The 18,507-nt window shown below is 40.1% G+C and overlaps 1 protein-coding gene and 1 long non-coding RNA gene across 6 annotated transcripts in view; one reads left to right on the plus strand and one right to left on the minus strand.

The window, feature by feature from the left end:
* The window catches only part of USP53 (ubiquitin specific peptidase 53), a 42,259-nt gene extending 36,421 nt beyond the window's left edge, over window positions 1-5,838 (minus strand). For 3 of the 5 annotated variants that reach the window (XM_076337300.1, XM_076337299.1, XM_076337296.1), the window contains exon 1: window positions 5,791-5,838. The gene's annotated coding sequence lies outside the window, so the exon portion shown is untranslated. Of the gene's footprint in view, window positions 1-4,981; window positions 5,179-5,277; window positions 5,311-5,790 lie in introns of those variants that run through there. The other 2 variants (XM_076337298.1, XM_076337297.1) reach the window with 2 other exon arrangements.
* A 337-nt stretch (window positions 5,839-6,175) lies between these two features.
* LOC143159849 (uncharacterized) overlaps window positions 6,176-18,507 on the plus strand; it is a 47,011-nt gene continuing 34,679 nt past the window's right edge. Inside the window, exon 1 of the long non-coding RNA XR_012995234.1 lies at window positions 6,176-6,252. This is a non-coding gene — a long non-coding RNA (uncharacterized LOC143159849). The remainder of the gene's footprint in view (window positions 6,253-18,507) is intronic.

Genomic DNA, 18,507 nt, shown 5'->3' on the forward strand with positions numbered 1-18,507 from the left:
ACAATCTTATTATTCTAATAAATAGCAGAATACATTTATTGTACAGTTTTCATATGTGGGCCAGATATTCATTTTCCAAAGCACTATGATATTATATTAATATGGCCTCTATTAACTATCCATAACATTAGTACACCTTTTCCTGAAAATTTAAATACAACACTAGAAAGCTCAGAAGTGACTATTTAAAAATTATTTTCGTGCAACTTTCTCAAATTACTCTTTCTATAAATGCATTCTTTACACTGCATATATTGAACTAAACATACCCCCCTGTGTCAAATATTTAAGAAAAAACAAGAAAGGCATATCAGAAAGGTATTCCATTTAAGAGATCTCTCTGTTCTTCTACTACTCAACTAGAACTTTGCACTGAATGGGCACTCTAGTCCCTTCATTTTATCTACTACTCTTTCTCCCCAAAAACGGTCACAGTCAACCCAAGGAACAGACAGTGGCTGTGAAATAACACTATCTTGACACACAGTTCTCTGGCCAACATGACTAGTAAGTCCTAGCCTGGAGCACGAAGTTCCACTACCCTTTCTTTCTCCGCTTATACCCTGTATCAAATACTGTGGTGCATAGCTTCTTATTCACTAGTAAGAGGGGCACTGTAGGCAAGCCTTCCAACGGTGCCATAAGCCATGGGATTAACTTCTGTCATCCATTTGTCATCACAGCCTCTCCCTAAGGAGAGAAAGATTATAGTAGCAACTTGTTTTGAAATTTACACTGTACAAGTACCTCCAAGTTTGGTTTTGTTTGGGGGGGGGGGGGGGGGGAGGGGGAACAAAGCCAAGATCAAAGAAAGCTATTGTGGAAGATGCTGGCAAGGATGTATGCTCTTTAGTCACAGCAATTTTTTCTGGATTTGGACCATCCCCCAAAAGTATTATTCCTCTGCTGACAAGCCTACCCTCATTGTAGGTTGTTCCATAAACCAGAGAAGTGATGCCACTGATCAACCTTGGTTCCTGCCACCTCCCCAACGTTTGGTTATGCTTTTAGATGACTGAGACTCAGACCACTGACTCCCTTAACCTGAATTCTATGCTCTGTAGGACTATAATTAGGAACTGAAGACTGTTCTTACATGTCTGTGGTAAGCCACTGTTGCTAAGAACACTGTAGCATTTATTAGCCACTGGGGTTTACCAGTTCTTTGTAAGTTCTTGGCTTGACAGAGGTGTGGGTGACTAAGCATAGATCATACGTCATTGAACCATACAGAGTCTTCAACAGGTGCAATCTTTCAGCACAACAGTTATTTCACCTAGAGTTATTGACATGCTACATAAGATTTTTAGCAGCTGAGAGTTAAAGAAATATTCTTGCCCTTCAGACTAAAGGGATCCATTTTGCATGACTGTTCTCAACCAAAGACACTAAACAAGGGCTATGAACTCTCAAACCAACATCTGTTTATCAGCCTAAGTTCTTCTACCTTGCCTAATTTCAGTCACTGTTATTCAGTCATCAAGGATTTCATCAAGCATGTGGCTACCCCTGGTTGTGCAGCCTTACAGGACAAAATATATGTCTGTCACAAATTTCTGGCACTTGCCTTTGTAGCTTCCAGAACAACAAATACACTAATCAGCAAAAACGTTTGTTATCACCTGTTTTGTTGCACGTAAGTAGCTGCAGTTGGCACAGTCTTTTCAATGTAAGAAGTAATGTCACTAAATTAGCTTAGAAATCAGTGCAGTTACTGTTTTACCTAAACAAATCACTTTCTACAAGCACATTTGGGTTTAGGCATCTTTGATAACCATTTAGATAAAACTGATGAGATAAACAGTTGGTTCTGTGAATACTGGAACTGTCAATGCCTGGCTCCTGATAGTTTTATGTCTCACGGCTGATTTCTCCAAAGTTTTCTCCCTAGTTGGGGCATATGCCACCTCTGCTCCTTACATCTTCTTACAAGGTCTCTCTCTTCCAGCCAGCTGCCTGTTTTCATGCACTTTGTAAGTACATAATCATCTTTAAGACTTCTATCCCTTCTATCAAATTGGGTGGAAACCTGCCAATGGGTTCAAAAGTTGTTGACTGTGCGTGTCTCTGAAATTTGGCTGAAGAATCGTTATTTACATCTTCTCAGCTTCATTTTGCAACTACTCTTTAGTGTGTTACATAAATGACTAATGGCAAACCTTTCTCATGCCCAATGCTAAGGTTACTTTTAAGCAACACAGCTTTTTGCCTCTGCTGGCAGTTCACGTCTCTGTGCTGAGCCTGGCAACACACCCAATGGTCTGACAACGCTGGTAAACCAATTTCTAAACTGATGTATGTTATAACTTAGGAATTTAGATACAAGACAACAAAAATTTGGAAGGAGGAGCGATTAAATGTATTGCAAGGTAATAAATGTATGATAGGAAACCACTAGAGTTTTCTGCAGTGAGCCAATATTATTAGGACTGTGGTAAACTTTCCCCTCCTCAACAGAATGAAATCCATCAAAAATTCAATCACTTGCAACTGTGAGAATTTGAGTGTTTCCCACAACTCAAGAGCTTGTCATTTAAAATTGCCAATTTTTGTCAACAGCACAAAAATCTGATTTGCACTGTGACAATATTGGAGGTTGCAATGATTTTTCCCCACATTTGGGGAAACAAAAAAAAGTGAAGTTGCTTTAAAAAAATGTAGAAAAAGACTGAAATCCAAAATGAATGAACTCTTACAACCACCTTAATGGGGCTGACTCAATTTTTTTGGTCCCTGCACAAATCCTGTCCCCTTCCACCTTTACCGTTGTGTTCAACTGTATGTGTCAACGGATGTCATTTGCCATAAGATACACCTAATGCTTTTAGTAGTCACTAGTCTTTGTCCTTGAAAATGATACTACTCACTTCAAAAGCTGTCAAAAAAATATGTTTACAAGAATGCAAATTCTCACTAGTTGAAACATCAGATAGAGGAAAAAAAAAAAACCTTCATTAATAGCACTTACTTGCAACACACATAACATGAAACAAGACCGACCCCCCCCCCCAAAAAAAAAAAAAAAAAACCCAACAAAAACCCCACATCCCAGCAGTGACCATTAGCCTTGATTTTGCGGGCCATCTGCAAGTATACCAGCCAGTGGTATTGGTCTGACACATCCTTTCTGCCTTCAGTCACTGACTCAAGAAGTCCCCAAAAGACAAAAGGGGTGTTTGATGGTTATCTCTTCTAGAAATTTTTCCAACCAATCTCTGAAGATTTTAAACCCAGTCTTTTTCTATTTTAAAGGCCTCTATCATCTCTTCTCCAGCCCTTATCCATTTAGCTGTCCCTCATATGCCAAACCACTGCTCCTGCACGTCATACTTCTCTGTATCCTTCCAAGACGGGAGAACCAGAAGTGTAGATGCTATCCCAGATGGCTTTTGTATAAGTATACATTTTTTTCTTTAAGCTGTTCCAATAAAAACTTTCCTGTTTGCATCAAAAACAAAACAACAGGTTCACAGCTCAGCACCTCTGGGCTATTACAACTAGAAATCAACTTTAGAAATAGCCACAATGGGAACTCTGAGTAAAGATCTTAAAGAATACAAATTCCGAACCCATGACACAGGCCAGCATTTACAGTGAATCATCGCACAGAAACTACAAAGATTTTTGTTTCTCCATCTTTGTACTCCTTTACAAAGTGTTTTGTTCAAAGATTACCACATACTCTTTTTTGAGCCTCAAAAAGCTAAAGGTATCTTTACAATGATAATTCTCACACTTGCCTTTTTATCCCAGATTAACTGCCTGTCCAAACTGTAACCTTGACTTTCAGTTTTCTGTGTAGATGTTTGATCGTTAACAGAAGTGCAAAATACCAAAATCCCAAAAAGCTTTCCGATTTCTTAAGTCACCAGGAAAAACTACAATAGCTGAGTTACAAGGAATGGTAATACGAGCATAATCTTTAAGCCCACCCATATTTTATAGGCTTGACAAAAAAAGGAATGTTCTGATTCTTTACACTTCATATATTTATTCATGAACAAATCTGTACAAACCTATCTACAAACATTTCACTCAGTCCACACATCTAAACTTCTGATCCAGCCCATCTCCCTGTTACAGCCTCAACCCATCATCATTTAACCTGGCCACAACAAACTCCAACTTGTTTCCGCTTAAACCACAAGGACATTTTTGAAGAACTCTTTGAATGGTTTTCATTCCCACCACTACGTCCTTCAAGTGACTAAACTGTTTTACTCTACCAAGAGGCATTAACCAAGGAAAAATGACAAAGTGTTGTGACCAAGATCTTGGAAAGCAATGTAACTGAAACACATGATAGTGCTAAAACCCTGACCCTGAAGTCCTATGGGTCTCATACCCAAACAATTCTGTCAGTAGTACTTCAGGCACACCGTATGACTGAAAGATTCTGAACTATCAAGTTTTGATATGAAAGTCAAGTGCATATTTTAGGTGTTTTTATTGTCAACATCCCACTGGCCCACGATAGTAACTTTTCACACAAGTAATTTGATATTTAAAAAAAACAACCAGCAAATACATCTTACTTTGTGACAATCTGTTAGGGGAAGAAAGGATTACATATTATTTATACTCAGATTATAACATGAGATCTATTTTGATACCTAAAATCACCCTTTCATTCTACAAGAACAGGACAGTTAATAATAAAGTCAGTCAAGGCAATTTCCATTGCCTTGAGGGGGAAGGGGATACTGCATCATCAGTCAGGCACATTCACGCAATTAAGTTTTTGCTCTTAAAATAATCCTAGTACCTTCAAAGTTAAGCAAGAGGGGATTTTTTTGCATGTGCAAAATAAAGCATTAAGTAGAGATATGCAAAACCCACACTTATTTTGGGAAGGGAAAAATACATGTCGAGAGAACAAGACATAATTCCTCTGAAAAGCTGATTTTAAAATATTTGCATTGAAAGTCAGAGTAAGGGATAAACTTAGATGAGATGCTAAGCAGACAATTTGCATACATACATCTACCTACATGCCTCTGAAACTCCATCTGTACGAACACAGCACGTAACACAGCCTCCAAGTACGGTAAACTGATTAAATTTCAAACAGCTCCACACCACCTGTACTGGCATTTCCTGTTCTAAACAGTCTTTGAAAACACTCCAGAAAAACTCGCTGATGGGCATGTGACTACCACGTTAAACATTAACTTTACGTTCTGGCTCTGACAGAGCCAACATACGAGCTCGCACCGCCTCGGCACGAAAACCATGCCCGTTTCGAAGGCTGCCTACCCCTCCGCTTGCACAACTTACAGGGACAGCGCTAGCAGCTCGCCCCGCGATCCGTTCTCGACCCTCGCCCACGCCGTCCCCAGGCGGGATTTAACCCCGGCGCCGCCCACCACGGCAAGCGCATCCACGCGGGCCCCCTCCGCGCCGGGCGCCGCTCCCCGGGCAGGGGCCGGTCGCTCGCCGCCTCGGCGCGGCGCCGTGAGGAGACGACGGTTACCGCCCCGACGGCCGAGCGCGCGGCGGCGGCCGCCCCTCGCCGGACGGGACCACCCCCGCCCCGGCCGCCGCCAGACGCGGCCGCGGCAGGTGAACGGCCCGCGGCGGTCCCGACGCCGGCGGCAGACCCCGTCCCCCGCCGCCCGGCCGCCGCCGCCCGGCACACCTCGCCCCGTCCCGCGGGGGAGGAGAGGCGGACCCCGCTTCCCCGGCTCAGGACCACGGCTGCCCCCCGCCGCCGAGGCCGCTGCCTCGCCTCCCCCCCCCCCCCGCCGGGGACACGACCCAGCCCGACCCTCGCCGGCACCCCCGACTCGCCTCCCGTCCCCGGCGGCTCCCGCGCGCAGCTCCTCTCTCGCCCCCTCCCGGCGGCGACTCCGGGCGCGGCCCCGCCCTCCCAGCAACTTTTGCTCACCCTCCCACCCCCGCCCTCCCCTCCTCTCCCCGAGTCTCGCGCTCCGGGGCGGCGCGAGCGCGGGCGCGCGCCGGCCGGTCCAGGTCGGGAGGCGGGGGTGGCCCGGCGCGCGCGCTCTTGCTCCTCCTCCCCTCTCCCCCCGCCCTCTCCCGCCCGGCGGCGCGCCTGCGCAATGGGGCGGCCGGGGAGCGGAGGCGGGGGTGGGGGGCGCGCGTCTCCCCGGCGGTAGCCCGGATCTTCCCGAGCGTGCCCGGCGGCAGGAAGAGGGAGGACAGCCGGGGCGGGGGGAGAAGCGCTCGGAGGCGATTGGAGGGGCCGGGCCAATCACAGTGCCGCCACCTCCCGCCCTGGCCGGAGAAAGCCCGGTAGGTGGGCGTGGCCGCCCGGCCGGCGCACGGCTAGGGCTGCGCATGCGCAATGAGGCGCGCGGGAGGGCTCCCCGCAACGGCCCGCGCTCGAGGGCCCGAGGGCGTTACTGCGCCTCAGCCGGCGGGACGGGTGGGGTTTGGGGCTGCCCGCGGCCCGCCGAGGGCAGAGGGCTGGGGGAGCCGTGACAAGGTAAGGGGCTGCCGCACCCCCCCTTCTCCCTCCCCGTTTTATCACTGGTTGAGGGCGCGGTTGTCCCAAGTGTAAAAGCCGCTGTGGCTGCGCCTCAGGTAACTGGAAGCAGCTCTCGGAATCATCCGGTTGCAGCCCAGGAGGCCTCTGTTGGGGCTATTCCAAACCACTGGGTTTTCGAGTTAATAATCCGTTAAAATGAACGAGGCAGAGGTTGTTTTTCCAGCAATTGTTTTCCAGTGCTCATTTCAGGATATCTGTCTACGCACGTTGGCTTTACTTAAGATGCCCATGAAACAGCACGGGCACGCGGGTGGCTGATGGAGCAAGGGCAGCTTTTAAGCCAGACCCCGAACAAGTGTGCATACATTTCAAAGTTGCATTGCATTTGAGTTCCATGTTGCCCAGAAAGATCCTATATTATGTATCAACCGTCTGTGGGTCATTGCCCCAAAGTCGTGTTCCCTATGCTTTTTATCTGGTCTGTTATTTTGGGGAGGGAGGGGTGTTTCCTTTTGTTATTTGCAAAAGGAATTATATGTTGATGAATACTCATATTTCTAGTTGCTCAAGTACTGTCTGTATTTCACTATTATTGTCATCTTCCTGGATAAACATGTAGATTTCATTAACACATTTCACTTCTAGATTAGTAATGATATTTTAAGTTTTACCACACCCAACATCAGTCCTTAGCGCATGCTGCTGAATACAACTTTTTGTATTCTCTCTCTTTCAGTTGCCTTTTTCATGGTCTTTCTGGATTGGAAAAGTGCTTATGTATATAAAAGCATGTTCACTTTTCCAATAGCATCTTCTGCAATAGTAAATTAAATAATTTCCCTGTAAAGTTCCCTTCCCGCATCTCCTTTAGGTCATCCAGATTGCAGTAGCATTTCACTCTAGAACTTACTGTGTGGAACACAAGGCACTGCATAAAATTAGTTTGCTGCTTTACTTAAATACTATGCTTTTGTTGTTCTTGTATCCGTTTTCATTAAAAAATCCATACATTTTGATCAGATTATTTTTGGTAGTATTTCTTCCATTATATTGCTAGTGTAAGAAGCCCACTGGCAAAAGCAATTTTCTCAGTTTCACTCTCCAACATTTTTCATCAAGTGGCCAACTTTTTACTTCAAAAAAAACCCCAAAATTCTTTGGGGAAATTTTCATTAAATTTTCCAGGGTTTTGGGTTGGTTTTTTTTTATATATATAGAGAGCGAGCGCACACTTTTCAGTGATTTGGATAGTAATTTTATATTCACAAGTTGGAGGTACTTAATACAGGATTTGTATAAAGTGTTTTTTCTTGAGACTTTCAGATGTTATGGCCAGTAATTGACATGTATATACTTTTTCATTTTTTAACAGATACCGTAATTGTTTGCCTCTCGTTTTCTGAAAAGTTTCCTAGATTTTGTGATTTTTGAAGGGAATTGGATATGATTCTCTCATCCTAAGATTCATACAGTATATTGGCACAAAGAACTACACAAAAACCCTAAGAATCCTCATTCTTAGCTGTTTATTGATAGGTATTTCAATTTCTGGTTCTCACTAGAAATTTTACGATAAAAACATGTTAAAAGTCGTTATGTTAACATTACCATTAGAAATCCAGTTTTGTGTTAGTGCATCTTGTTACTGTATATTTATAAAAAACATTCTGCTTATCATTTTGGTTAGTATCAGTTTAGTCCTTGATCCCTGCATTACTTCTTTGCAAAGCCAGTCAAGCAAAGGCATCTGTGAATCCCAAAGTAGGATTATGACCTCATTCTGATTATGACCTCGTTTTGATATTTTTGCCTCTCCGTGGACTCTGCTTTCTTGTTTGCCTCTGGCCTTTCTTCAGCACAGATTTGTTTTTCACTGCTAATCTTTTAGAAGTCCCTTCGGATTTATATCGGTTTCTTCTATTCCTTCTTTCTCAGAGTAAGTGTAATCTGTGAGCTTTAATTATGGTATATTTTAAGATTCTTTACCAGTGAATCTTAATAGAGTCTTCCACACAGTTCAGACAGAGAATGACACAGGTGTGGCACAGGAAGCCCTAAATGAGCTAAAAGAAGAATTTTAAAATTAGAATAAATGGTGCAAGTACAAAACAATGCTGCAAGGGCAAATGATTTCCTGTTGCAGTTATTGTCAGTACAGGATATGTGCTATGCATGATGCAGGGACGCAGAAGAATGTTTATGTGGGTTTAGTACTGATGTTTATGTAAAGTTTGGTAGTATTAGTAACACGGAATGTTAAACTGGAGAGTTGAAAAGGTGTTAAACTTGGAGGAGGAGGGACCCAGAGTAAAGTAAAATAGGCTTTTTAATCCAACCATTCAGCTTGGCTCCCAGCTAACAGGCCAATATTAAGATTTTCAAAAGGAAGAAGGAACAATGTGGCAGAGTGGTTGATGGGGCCGGGGTGTGGGGTCAGGGTGTCACACGAAACACAGAGCTGGAAGAGAATGGAGGTGGACCATATCCAGATCCTTCAGCATAGCCAGGGGGTTGGGTTTTTGCACGTCCAATCCCGGTTAAAACACATTTATGGAAAGTTATGTACCAAAAGATAAATCTTAACATAGTTGGGAGACATCAAAAGTTTTAAAAGTAATTGCATTAAATATTTTTTCTCAAAGCTGCAGGCATCATACATAATTTTCATTGATGAATGAGCTGCAAATCTGTGTGTCACAGCTGCACACAATAGGGTTTATTTTTGTGTTAGAACTTTTCTGTTCCAGTGTCATTTATGCTGTTGTTGCCACTGGCTGATCTGTAAATAAATTCTGATTCCTTCCTCTGAAATAATTGTATTGTATCATGTGTTTTGTATACACAGTGTTTCTATGATCATTTTCATACCTGTAGCTGTACTGGAACACCTGCTCTCTATTTTCTTTCATATGTCTTCTTAACACTTGGAACATTTGCAACAACCTTTTCAAACAGTTACTATCCTCTTCATGTTCAAATGATTCATAAAGAAATTATGTCTGCTTCCAATCTTCTCAGATTGGAGGGGTAGAAGACTAAATTTTGTGGTTTTTAAAAAATTAGTTAAGTAATGTTTTATTGAGTAGCTAATTGATTTTGTCGTTGTTACTTTTGTTCTTCTGCACCGATCTTTCTTCCTCCTTATGAGCTGATAATTGTGTGAAATCAACTTCGTATACTTAACAGGAACTGTGTCTGTACTTACTGGGGGATTTTGCAAAAAATAAATTAGCAAATTATGTGTAGGGTCTGAGGCAGAAAATTCCACAAGGTAATGTAGCATTTAAGGTGTGGTTTATTAGTTAAATCTTTTTTTAAAGTATTTTCACTGGATGTAATTCAGCACTAGAAATTATACTGTCTGTTTTACTGGCCTATTGTAAAGAATGTTATGTGATCGAGTACCATTTATCATTGACTTTAAGACACTTGTGGGACATTCCCATTATAATTGAAAAGTATGTTTAATTCCAGTGGCTGGGAACTGCCATCGTGTTTTTGTGAAGTAATTATTGAGCTCTTAAGAGAGTGTCTGAGGCTGTGTTACTCTGCTCAGAAGAAAAAGAATGAAGAAAATCATTCTTCTAGAAGAACCTGCAATTTGAAAGGCATCAGGGAAACTGGGCCCTATTCTGCATAGACAGTAGCAGGATAAAGTTTGATTGAGTAAGATAAGGGTTACTTAAGATGCTGTATTGCTAAACTACTTAAGAATATGTGATTTTCCATGTTCTCTAAGCTTTTGGGGTATCGTCAGATCATATATTTAAACCTTTCTGCCTGGAGAGGAGAAGAAAATCTTTCAAATTCCAAGACACTCTTGTAGTTATTTGTCATCAGGAGCAGTGGTTTTTCACTGAGCGGTTAGTTCAGTGCTCTTCATCATACTGCAAAAGTTACCCCGTCATAAGGAAAACATTGGTAGGAAGGAGAGCCATAAAGCAGTAAAAGAAACAGAGAAAAAGTAAACAGTATTTTTCTTATTTGCAGCATAAAATAATAATTGTATGCATTTGCTAGGGGGGCTGAAAGGAAGCCCTGACAACATTTTAGTCCAAGTTCCCTAGGTTGTATGCTCAACTGTATTATCACAAAAAGATCCAAAACAAGAGCAGACCAAGTAAAGAAATATCTCCAGTTTGCAGCCTCACAGCTAAGTGAGGACACATTATTTCATGGGTAACTTTACCTAACTATTCCAGTCCTCGAGTCTCCCCGACCATGAGTACCTATACCTACAACCTTTCCTTTTAAACATACTCTAGCAAAGTTTTCCTTATGTAGCCTGTAGCAAGCAGTCACATGAAGCTTAGTCATCTGATTGCTGTCATTCCCACATCCTGTATAGAGTCTAAAATTTATATGCACATCCACATCCATTTTCTTCTTCAAAATAGGCTGGTGGAGCATTTCTTTAAAGACTCATTCAGGCAGACGTGTTCAGTCAGCTAGTTTCCCACTCCTTTTAGTCATCCTGTCTGGAGCACTACATTTAAAAGGTATTTTGCTCTTAGTAGCCTTTCTGGCTGTGCTTCTGCTTATGGACATGCTGCAGGCCTGCTCCATGCGTACTGGGTCTATGAGAAAGAGCTAAGCAAGAGCAAAACAGAGAGAGTTGAGAACAGAATGAGGAGAAGTACAATTTAGGAGGAGGATGTGGAATAGCAATGACAAAAGTAAAGGTGAAAAATAAGAATGAAGAAGTGAAACAAGGGTTAGTAGCAGTAAGAAGAGGAGAAGGAAGGAAAAAGAAATGGAGGATATAAGAAGACATGAGTGAAAGAAGGAGAAAATTGATCCTGTCTGAAAAAGCATCACTGTTTTTTTTCATCTTAAAAGCTCTAAGTTAAGCTTCAGAAGCAATAAGAGTGTTAAGAAGTGTTGGTTTATTTTAGCTAGGTTAAAAAAAAGTAATACAGAACACAGGAGACCACAAGAGAGTTTAAATAAAGGGGCATTACAGACTTACAGGGAGGAGCCTGCTGCATGCTGTCTCATGGGCTGAGATTCTAAACTTCCTATCACTTCTGTTTGTCTTCTCCTTCCTCCTCCTCTCAATTAGCTGTAGACACACTTTCATAGAGCATAATCACTATTTTTTAAGTCGTCTTCCTTTAGGTGCAGGAATAAACACAATGTATTTTGCTCTTACTTATTCATTGTACATTATCCTGACTATAAATTTTTTCCCAGTAGTTTTTCAAGTGCTAAAATGTTCAATGGGGTGGCAAAAGCAATTTCAGTGAAGTAATCTAGAATTTCACCCTGAGAAAAAGGAACATTGGTCTTCATTCTTCTGCAGACTTTTTGATGATAATGGGCCTGGAACAAGATCTGTGTGTGCATGATTGTGTTCATTCTTTAGGAACTAGGGAAAGGGTGGGGGTTGTGTAAATCTTGGGAATGACTATTTTTCCTCTTGAATAATCCAGTTTTCAGTCCAATAATCTACTTCTGTGGAGCAATAATATAACTGAAATCCTCTCCTGTTTTAGGCTGTTCTGTTTTTAAAGTTAGTTCAGTAGAAGTATGAGAAATTCTATGCATGCTGTATATATCAGGCACGTTTTTGAAACTGTGTCCTCATCTGGGTGCTCTTGAAAACGTAGTTTTAATGATCTTTCTTTGTGTTGCATCAGTCTTGCACAATCCTTTCAAATTTGCAGGTCTGGTTTATTGCTTTCTCTTAGGATATAAGCCCATAAGAATGGATGTCTGCAACAGAAAAAGAAAAGAATGAGAGAGAGGTTCCCTTAAAAAGCTCATTCCTTGTATTCACATAGACAATTTCTGTGGCTAAATTGAGCTTTTTGGGTGAAACCCAACCTCAAGTAAAACTAAGACAAAAGAGCGATATTCAATGAATATAAAATTAGGAGCAATACAGTGGTTAACATTATATAATATATACTCTGTCTCATTAAAAGTTGAAAATATGTGAAATACCTCAGATAATAGAATGCAAAATTGTTAGTAGGTATTTAAAAAACTGATTTTGTCCTGTGTGAGAAACTGAACATTATTTGATTTAAAATACATGAGCTGAGTCCACACCTCAGTCTATACCCAAGCAAAATTTAACAGCATTGTGTTATAAAATAGGCTGATTAAAAAAAAAAAAAAAGGCAGTTGATTTGTTAAGTGTTCTCAGTGCTCATTCCATTTCAGGATTTAGCTCATCCCTTTTTTTTTTTTTATTTTAATAATCCTTTCTGAAGTTTACAGAGCTTCCAGAATATAGTCTGTAGCCCCACTTCTATGCACAGAAGCAGCTGGTTTTCAACTGCAAACTAGTAAGTTACTTTGCAGGTGTAAATTTAATATGTATGATTTTAGTCTGTACAAAATTTAAATCCCAGTAATCAGAGAGATTACCACACTGAGACATCCATACTTTTTTCTATTTCCAGAGCTAGCTAGTTCAAATGCCTCTGTACTATGTTCTACTTAAACTGTAGAGAAATCTATGGGAATGTTTTTTTTTTTAAGTTGTCAGATAAATTTAAAGCCAGATCAATTCTAACCTTTAGTAAAAACTTTTCTTTTAGTCCCCAGTTATTGATTCTGTTGCAAAAGCATGTGACTACTATTTTTCTGGACAAGCAAAGGAGGAGTAGGAACCACTTGCTCCTGGAGTCAAGAGTGAAGATTTTCTTGGCAAGGCTCAAAGGTGAAATGAACATCTTAACTGACTAGTTTTTTGTAACATGGACAGGACATGGACACTAAGGCAGATTGGCTTTTTGTAGAGGACAGGCACTTTTTAGCTTCTCCTCGTACAGATTTAAAACAAAAAAGCAAACACCAAATTCTGGAGGAGGAAAAAAAAAAATAAGGACGTGGAAGTAAATAGAACAAAATGTCTTTTTTCCGTAGATGGATCATGCCAGACTTGCCTGCTTTCTTTCTGTGATATAGTAATGGCTTTTCTAGACAAATGAAATTGTTAAACTGAAGAAGAGGGGAATTAGTAAATTAATTGTCAGACGGGCAAAGAAATACCTCAGAGGAAAAGGTGGCAATATGTTATATTGAATGGCAGGGGGAAGTTGTTAGAGCTCTGTCCAAAAATTGATATTGAAACTGGTATTGTTTAATATTTTCATTAGTGATCTTGGCACAAAAACTAGAACTTGCTAATGAAATTTGTTGACTTCACAAAGTTGGGAAACAGTCCCTGCAGGGTGGTGTCATACCGGAATAATTGGATGACCTTGAAGGGTAGAGAAATAAAATGGGATAAAATAGAATAATATAAAGTACAAGGTCATGTGCTTAGGGGCTAATAGGAAAGGCTCTCTGATATAAGGTCAGAGCTTGTTGGATGGAAGATGAGAGAATTTGAAAGAACTGGCTGTATAAGCCAAAGAAAGGGTGGCTGTGAGCCACTGATCTGATGTTACTGTGGAAAATGTAAATTCAGTCTTAAGTAAATTCAGCCCTATATTTCTTGTACAGATAAGGAAGTACTAATGTCACGTGTGGTACATGTGGCTGGAGAAACTTTATCTCTAAAACTGAGAACAGAACTGGAAATCCACATACAAGAAATTGGACTTAGAAGAGTTGTAAAACAAATTTAAAAATCCCTACTAAAAGAGAGGGGTGGACAAGAGACTAAAAGAACTTTGATTGTTTAGTTTAGACAAGTGAAGCGTAAAAGACCTTAGTCTTTGAATATACTTGTTGAAGCAAATGTGACAGGAAAGGAAGCTTGTTTTAATTAAAAAAAAAAAAGTTTTGTTAAGAAATTACTCTAAGCTGGGTATGAATAAATTTAGATTGGAAATTAGAGGAAGTTTTTTAACTGTCCAAGCCTCTAAACATTGCTAAGAGAAAATGTGATTGTTGTATGACACAATGATCTATAATGTGCAAGGAACAAATTATAGAATGGAACTTGTTTCGTCCTGTGCTTCATTAAGCTGTAGTTAGAGCATGCTCAGGTCCGAACTGTCTCATATATACTAGCTCAAAGCAACTGTAGGTTAAACCAGACTGATACAGGTGGTAGAGAGAATTGTTAGATTTCTCCACTGTGCTGCAAGTGACAGATATGAGCACTGTGCCAAACAGTGTGTGCTGTTAGTGGTTTCTCTTGCCTCTTAGAAGAGAAAGACAGCAGGGCTGGGGCAAATGCCTCCTGTCTTCATCTCATGGAACTGTAGAGTTGCAGGTCTGCTTTACTGCTTCCTTCCCACTGATGCTTCTGATTTCCACATTTTCTGTTCTCTGTGCCTATTTTATAAGCCATATCTGAACGAATGATAAAGTAGCGTCATTAAATATATGGAGACTTTTTTGTTTTTATTTTGAACTATGTGTAGTATCACTTTCTTTTCAGCAACAATACATTAATGAAATGTATTTGTATCACTGCAAAACCCTGCTAGAAAATAAGCACATTCCATTTTAGTTCAGTAACGCTTGCTGTAACTGGTCAGCTTGCTCTTCTCCTTCCTATTTGAACAGCATGTTCTTATTTTTTTTCCTTGCCAGCAAAAAGGCAAAATGTTCTCATTAAGAACTTGAGGAATGACATATTGCTAGAATTCAGCTGCCAGAATTAAGCCTTACTTGGCTTCTTGACGTACAGTAGGCCAGCCTAGGAAGAGCCTGTCATGCCTCAAATGTTTGTTTATAATCATTTGTAGTTATCTTGCATAGTCATCTTTCAGTAAACTTGAGTGTAATGAGACTACAGTAACTACTGTTTAAAGTTAATATTTTGCCTAGCTTGAGTAACTTGGTTCTACAGAGGAACTTTACAAAGGAAAAGGAAGTAGAGTGGTAACTCTCTAGACTGCTGCATGGCTGCTAGCCTTCCCACCATGGGGATTCTTAGCCTGCTGCTCTATATGCCACCCGAGATCTCTTCATTCCCTACACTGTCCTTTTAAATCCTTCTCCATTCTTTTCCCACTCCTACGTCAGAGACGCTGGTTGCATTTTCTTGCAGAAGGGTCCTGTCATGTTATGAGAAGAAGATTTGAAGCTTTTTTTTTTTTTTTTGGAAGATGACTGTCCAGATGTCCTTCAGAACTCCAGAGAAATCCAGTTCTAAGTTATACCTTCCACGCTAAGCAGCCTGAGGGCATTCCTGCGTTAATGAGTACAGCCAGCTCTGAACTGGCAAAGTTCAGGCTGTTCTTTGTACAAACTCCATCGAATATTTTAATCTCCATTTGCTTTTGAAAGAATAGTTGGCTCACAATATTCAGGCTTATTTTTACTCTTACAGTGATTTATAAATCCTCTGTCTCTTGCAAGTGTTATTTAACTTTGTCTCACAATGTCTCTGTGAAGTATTGCAAATGCTGAGCCAGGTGTTTTGGATGAATAGTTTGTTCACAGGAAATGCAATTTCCATCTGAAAACAAAATATTTGTGAATTCCTCTTGAATTTAGTTCATAGTTTTGGCCAAAAATAACTGTAAGAAAGAAGTTATTTGAACTTTTTAAAAACTGAAGTTACATCTGTCTATTTAAAAACATCAGATACTAATTTGTTGATACTTTTATCAGTTAAAATCTGCCCACTGTAGAATGAAATCTGTTATTTCAAGTAAAATGAAAGCAGAATGTTATTCTACTAGTAATGGTTCTTGTATTCATTATGCACCGTAGCCTGGAATATTGTGCATGTACTCATGTAAACCTATTTTTTACTTTCTTTTTTTTTTTAACCATGAAATTTCTTGTTTTAAATGAACACCCCCCCAAAAAAAAAAAACCAACAAAACAACTTATACAGCCTGAATTAGTATTTCTATTTTATTAATAGGAAAACTGAGGAACAAGTTTTATATGTTGTGTCCAAAACCAGTCTGTGATGGGCCCGGGTACAAAGTTTGGATTTTTCAGACTTTTTTTCCCCAAGACTCTTCTTGTGTTCTAATCAGTAAAGTGAAACTTTCCTTTCTCTTCTATCCATTTTCCGTAAACTTTGTACAATAATTATAACTTACTGAAAAATTCCTTTGATGTACTGTGAACTGATGCGTACTTAACATGTGGAACATGGTGAATGTGGACGCGGGAGGGTGAGGTCTCACTGCATAGGATCAGGAGTCTTGCCAAAGGCGTAGCTGAGGTCAGGCTTTTGTGTTCCCTGCAGCGCCCATACTCTCTGTGGGAGGTTTTGAGTTAACCCTGGCGCTCTCTGGTTCTAACTTACCTTTTAAGTGTTCTCATTCACATGTGGAAATTGGCTTTCCTCTCACTACTCCCATAATGGGTATTTTGGTGTAATTAATAAACATCTGTACTAACAGCACTTGCTAGAATTGTCATGGTACTTTAACACGATTTTTGGAAGACAGCCAGAAAGTATTTCATAGGACTGCCAGATCCTTCTAATCTATTATTGATATTTGGCAGTGCCCAGTAGAAGATATTTGTAGAAAGACATCGGCTTAATGCGGGGTGATCTTTCTCACACAACTTTCTATTTTCCAGTGATAAGTCCTAGATTCACATTACATAGAAGCCATTATCCATAATAGGCATAGTTACCACTATGAATTTATTTAATCCTGTTTTGAAGTTATTAATAGTTTTTGACCCACAACATCCTATAGCACCAGGTTCCACAAATAGGCGTTTCTTGAAGAAGTGTTTATTCTGTTAATTTTAAAGTTGGTTCCTTATCATTTTATTAAGAGTCAGTTTGTTCCTGTGTTATTGTTCCCTCCTCATCTGCTCCATACCATTCGTGGAGACCTCTGTCATAACTTCCTTTATTTGTGTTTAGATGGTCTAACTACTGTTTCCTTGCAGAGAACTTTTCTTTGTCTTTTTGTTTTCTGAGTCTCCTCTATTCTACTCTTAAACCATGCTTTTTTGGAGGGAAGGGTTAGAGCTCTGTAGTAGTTTTTACTTACTCTGAACACTTAGCCTGCAGGCTGTTTAAAATAATGTATTATTTCTTTGAATGGATTTTACCCTTTCAGTTGCTTTTTAATTTCCTTTTAATAAGAGTATTTTACATGCAACTTTTGTTTCTTAAACATATCAGTGTGCTGACTGCATTTTATAACTATTTTTTATCATCTATATTCTCACATCCAATTACATAACAGCTCTGTGGCAAACATACTATTTATAAATAATTTAGAGCACTTTATTGGTTTTTGACTAGTATGTAGCCTCTGGGAATAATGAAGGAGCCAGCACTATGTGACTTTTCAGCCCTATGGGGATCTTCTGGTATTTCTGTCTAGACTGCTAATAATTTATGGACCCCACACTGAGAAATTCAAATCTAACATACATGGGATTTTATGCTCCACAGTCTTACTGTATTTCAAGAAGTATATTTTATCCTGTTGTCGTAGGTACGGCCCAGAATATTTTGTGCTGGTTAGTAAGACCGTCTAAGAACTGAAGCAGAGTGCAGGTTATTCATGGCTGGTCTGAAAATAATTTTAAAAAGATCTTAGTAGCTATGTGCTCATTTTTTCCCTACAGTTCCATGCAGTTTCCCAGAGTATTTCTGAGGCATTATTAGGGTTGTTTGCACTTCATCGTATGTACAATGCAAAATGAACTACACACGTAGTTAGGCCGAGCTCTGTAATCCAAAACATCCATTCTGATGCTGAACACATAGTAGCTTTGGTAGTGGCATAAATTTCAATTACAAATACACATTTGAGATGCAATAAATGCCATGAATGGTGAAATTCTGTCTGCACAGAGGTCAGTGCCAAACCCTTGTTTGATTTCACTGGGATCAGAATTCCATCTCCAGTGTGTTTTTCCTGCTTCTGATTGAGACAAGGCGTATTAAATTTAATTAAAACACAGAGATACTTTGAGACAATAGAATAATAATTTATTTCCACAATTGTCAGTTGTATGGATTATGCAGGAGGGAAAGCAGCCAAGACATTCTGACATATTTAAGACGTCTGGGAAGTGAGCGTGCAGTTAAAAAAGATAGACATCCAAAGTACAAGATTAGGTATAAACAAAGGGTTTCTGAATGGTAATAAAGTAACAACATGAATTGTTCATTTCCTGGTACTGATACCTAATCTCTATTACACAACAACCAG

The sequence above is a fragment of the Aptenodytes patagonicus genome, chromosome 4 (assembly GCF_965638725.1).
Source record: "Aptenodytes patagonicus chromosome 4, bAptPat1.pri.cur, whole genome shotgun sequence".
In the NCBI taxonomy this organism is placed as follows: Eukaryota; Metazoa; Chordata; class Aves; order Sphenisciformes; family Spheniscidae; genus Aptenodytes; species Aptenodytes patagonicus.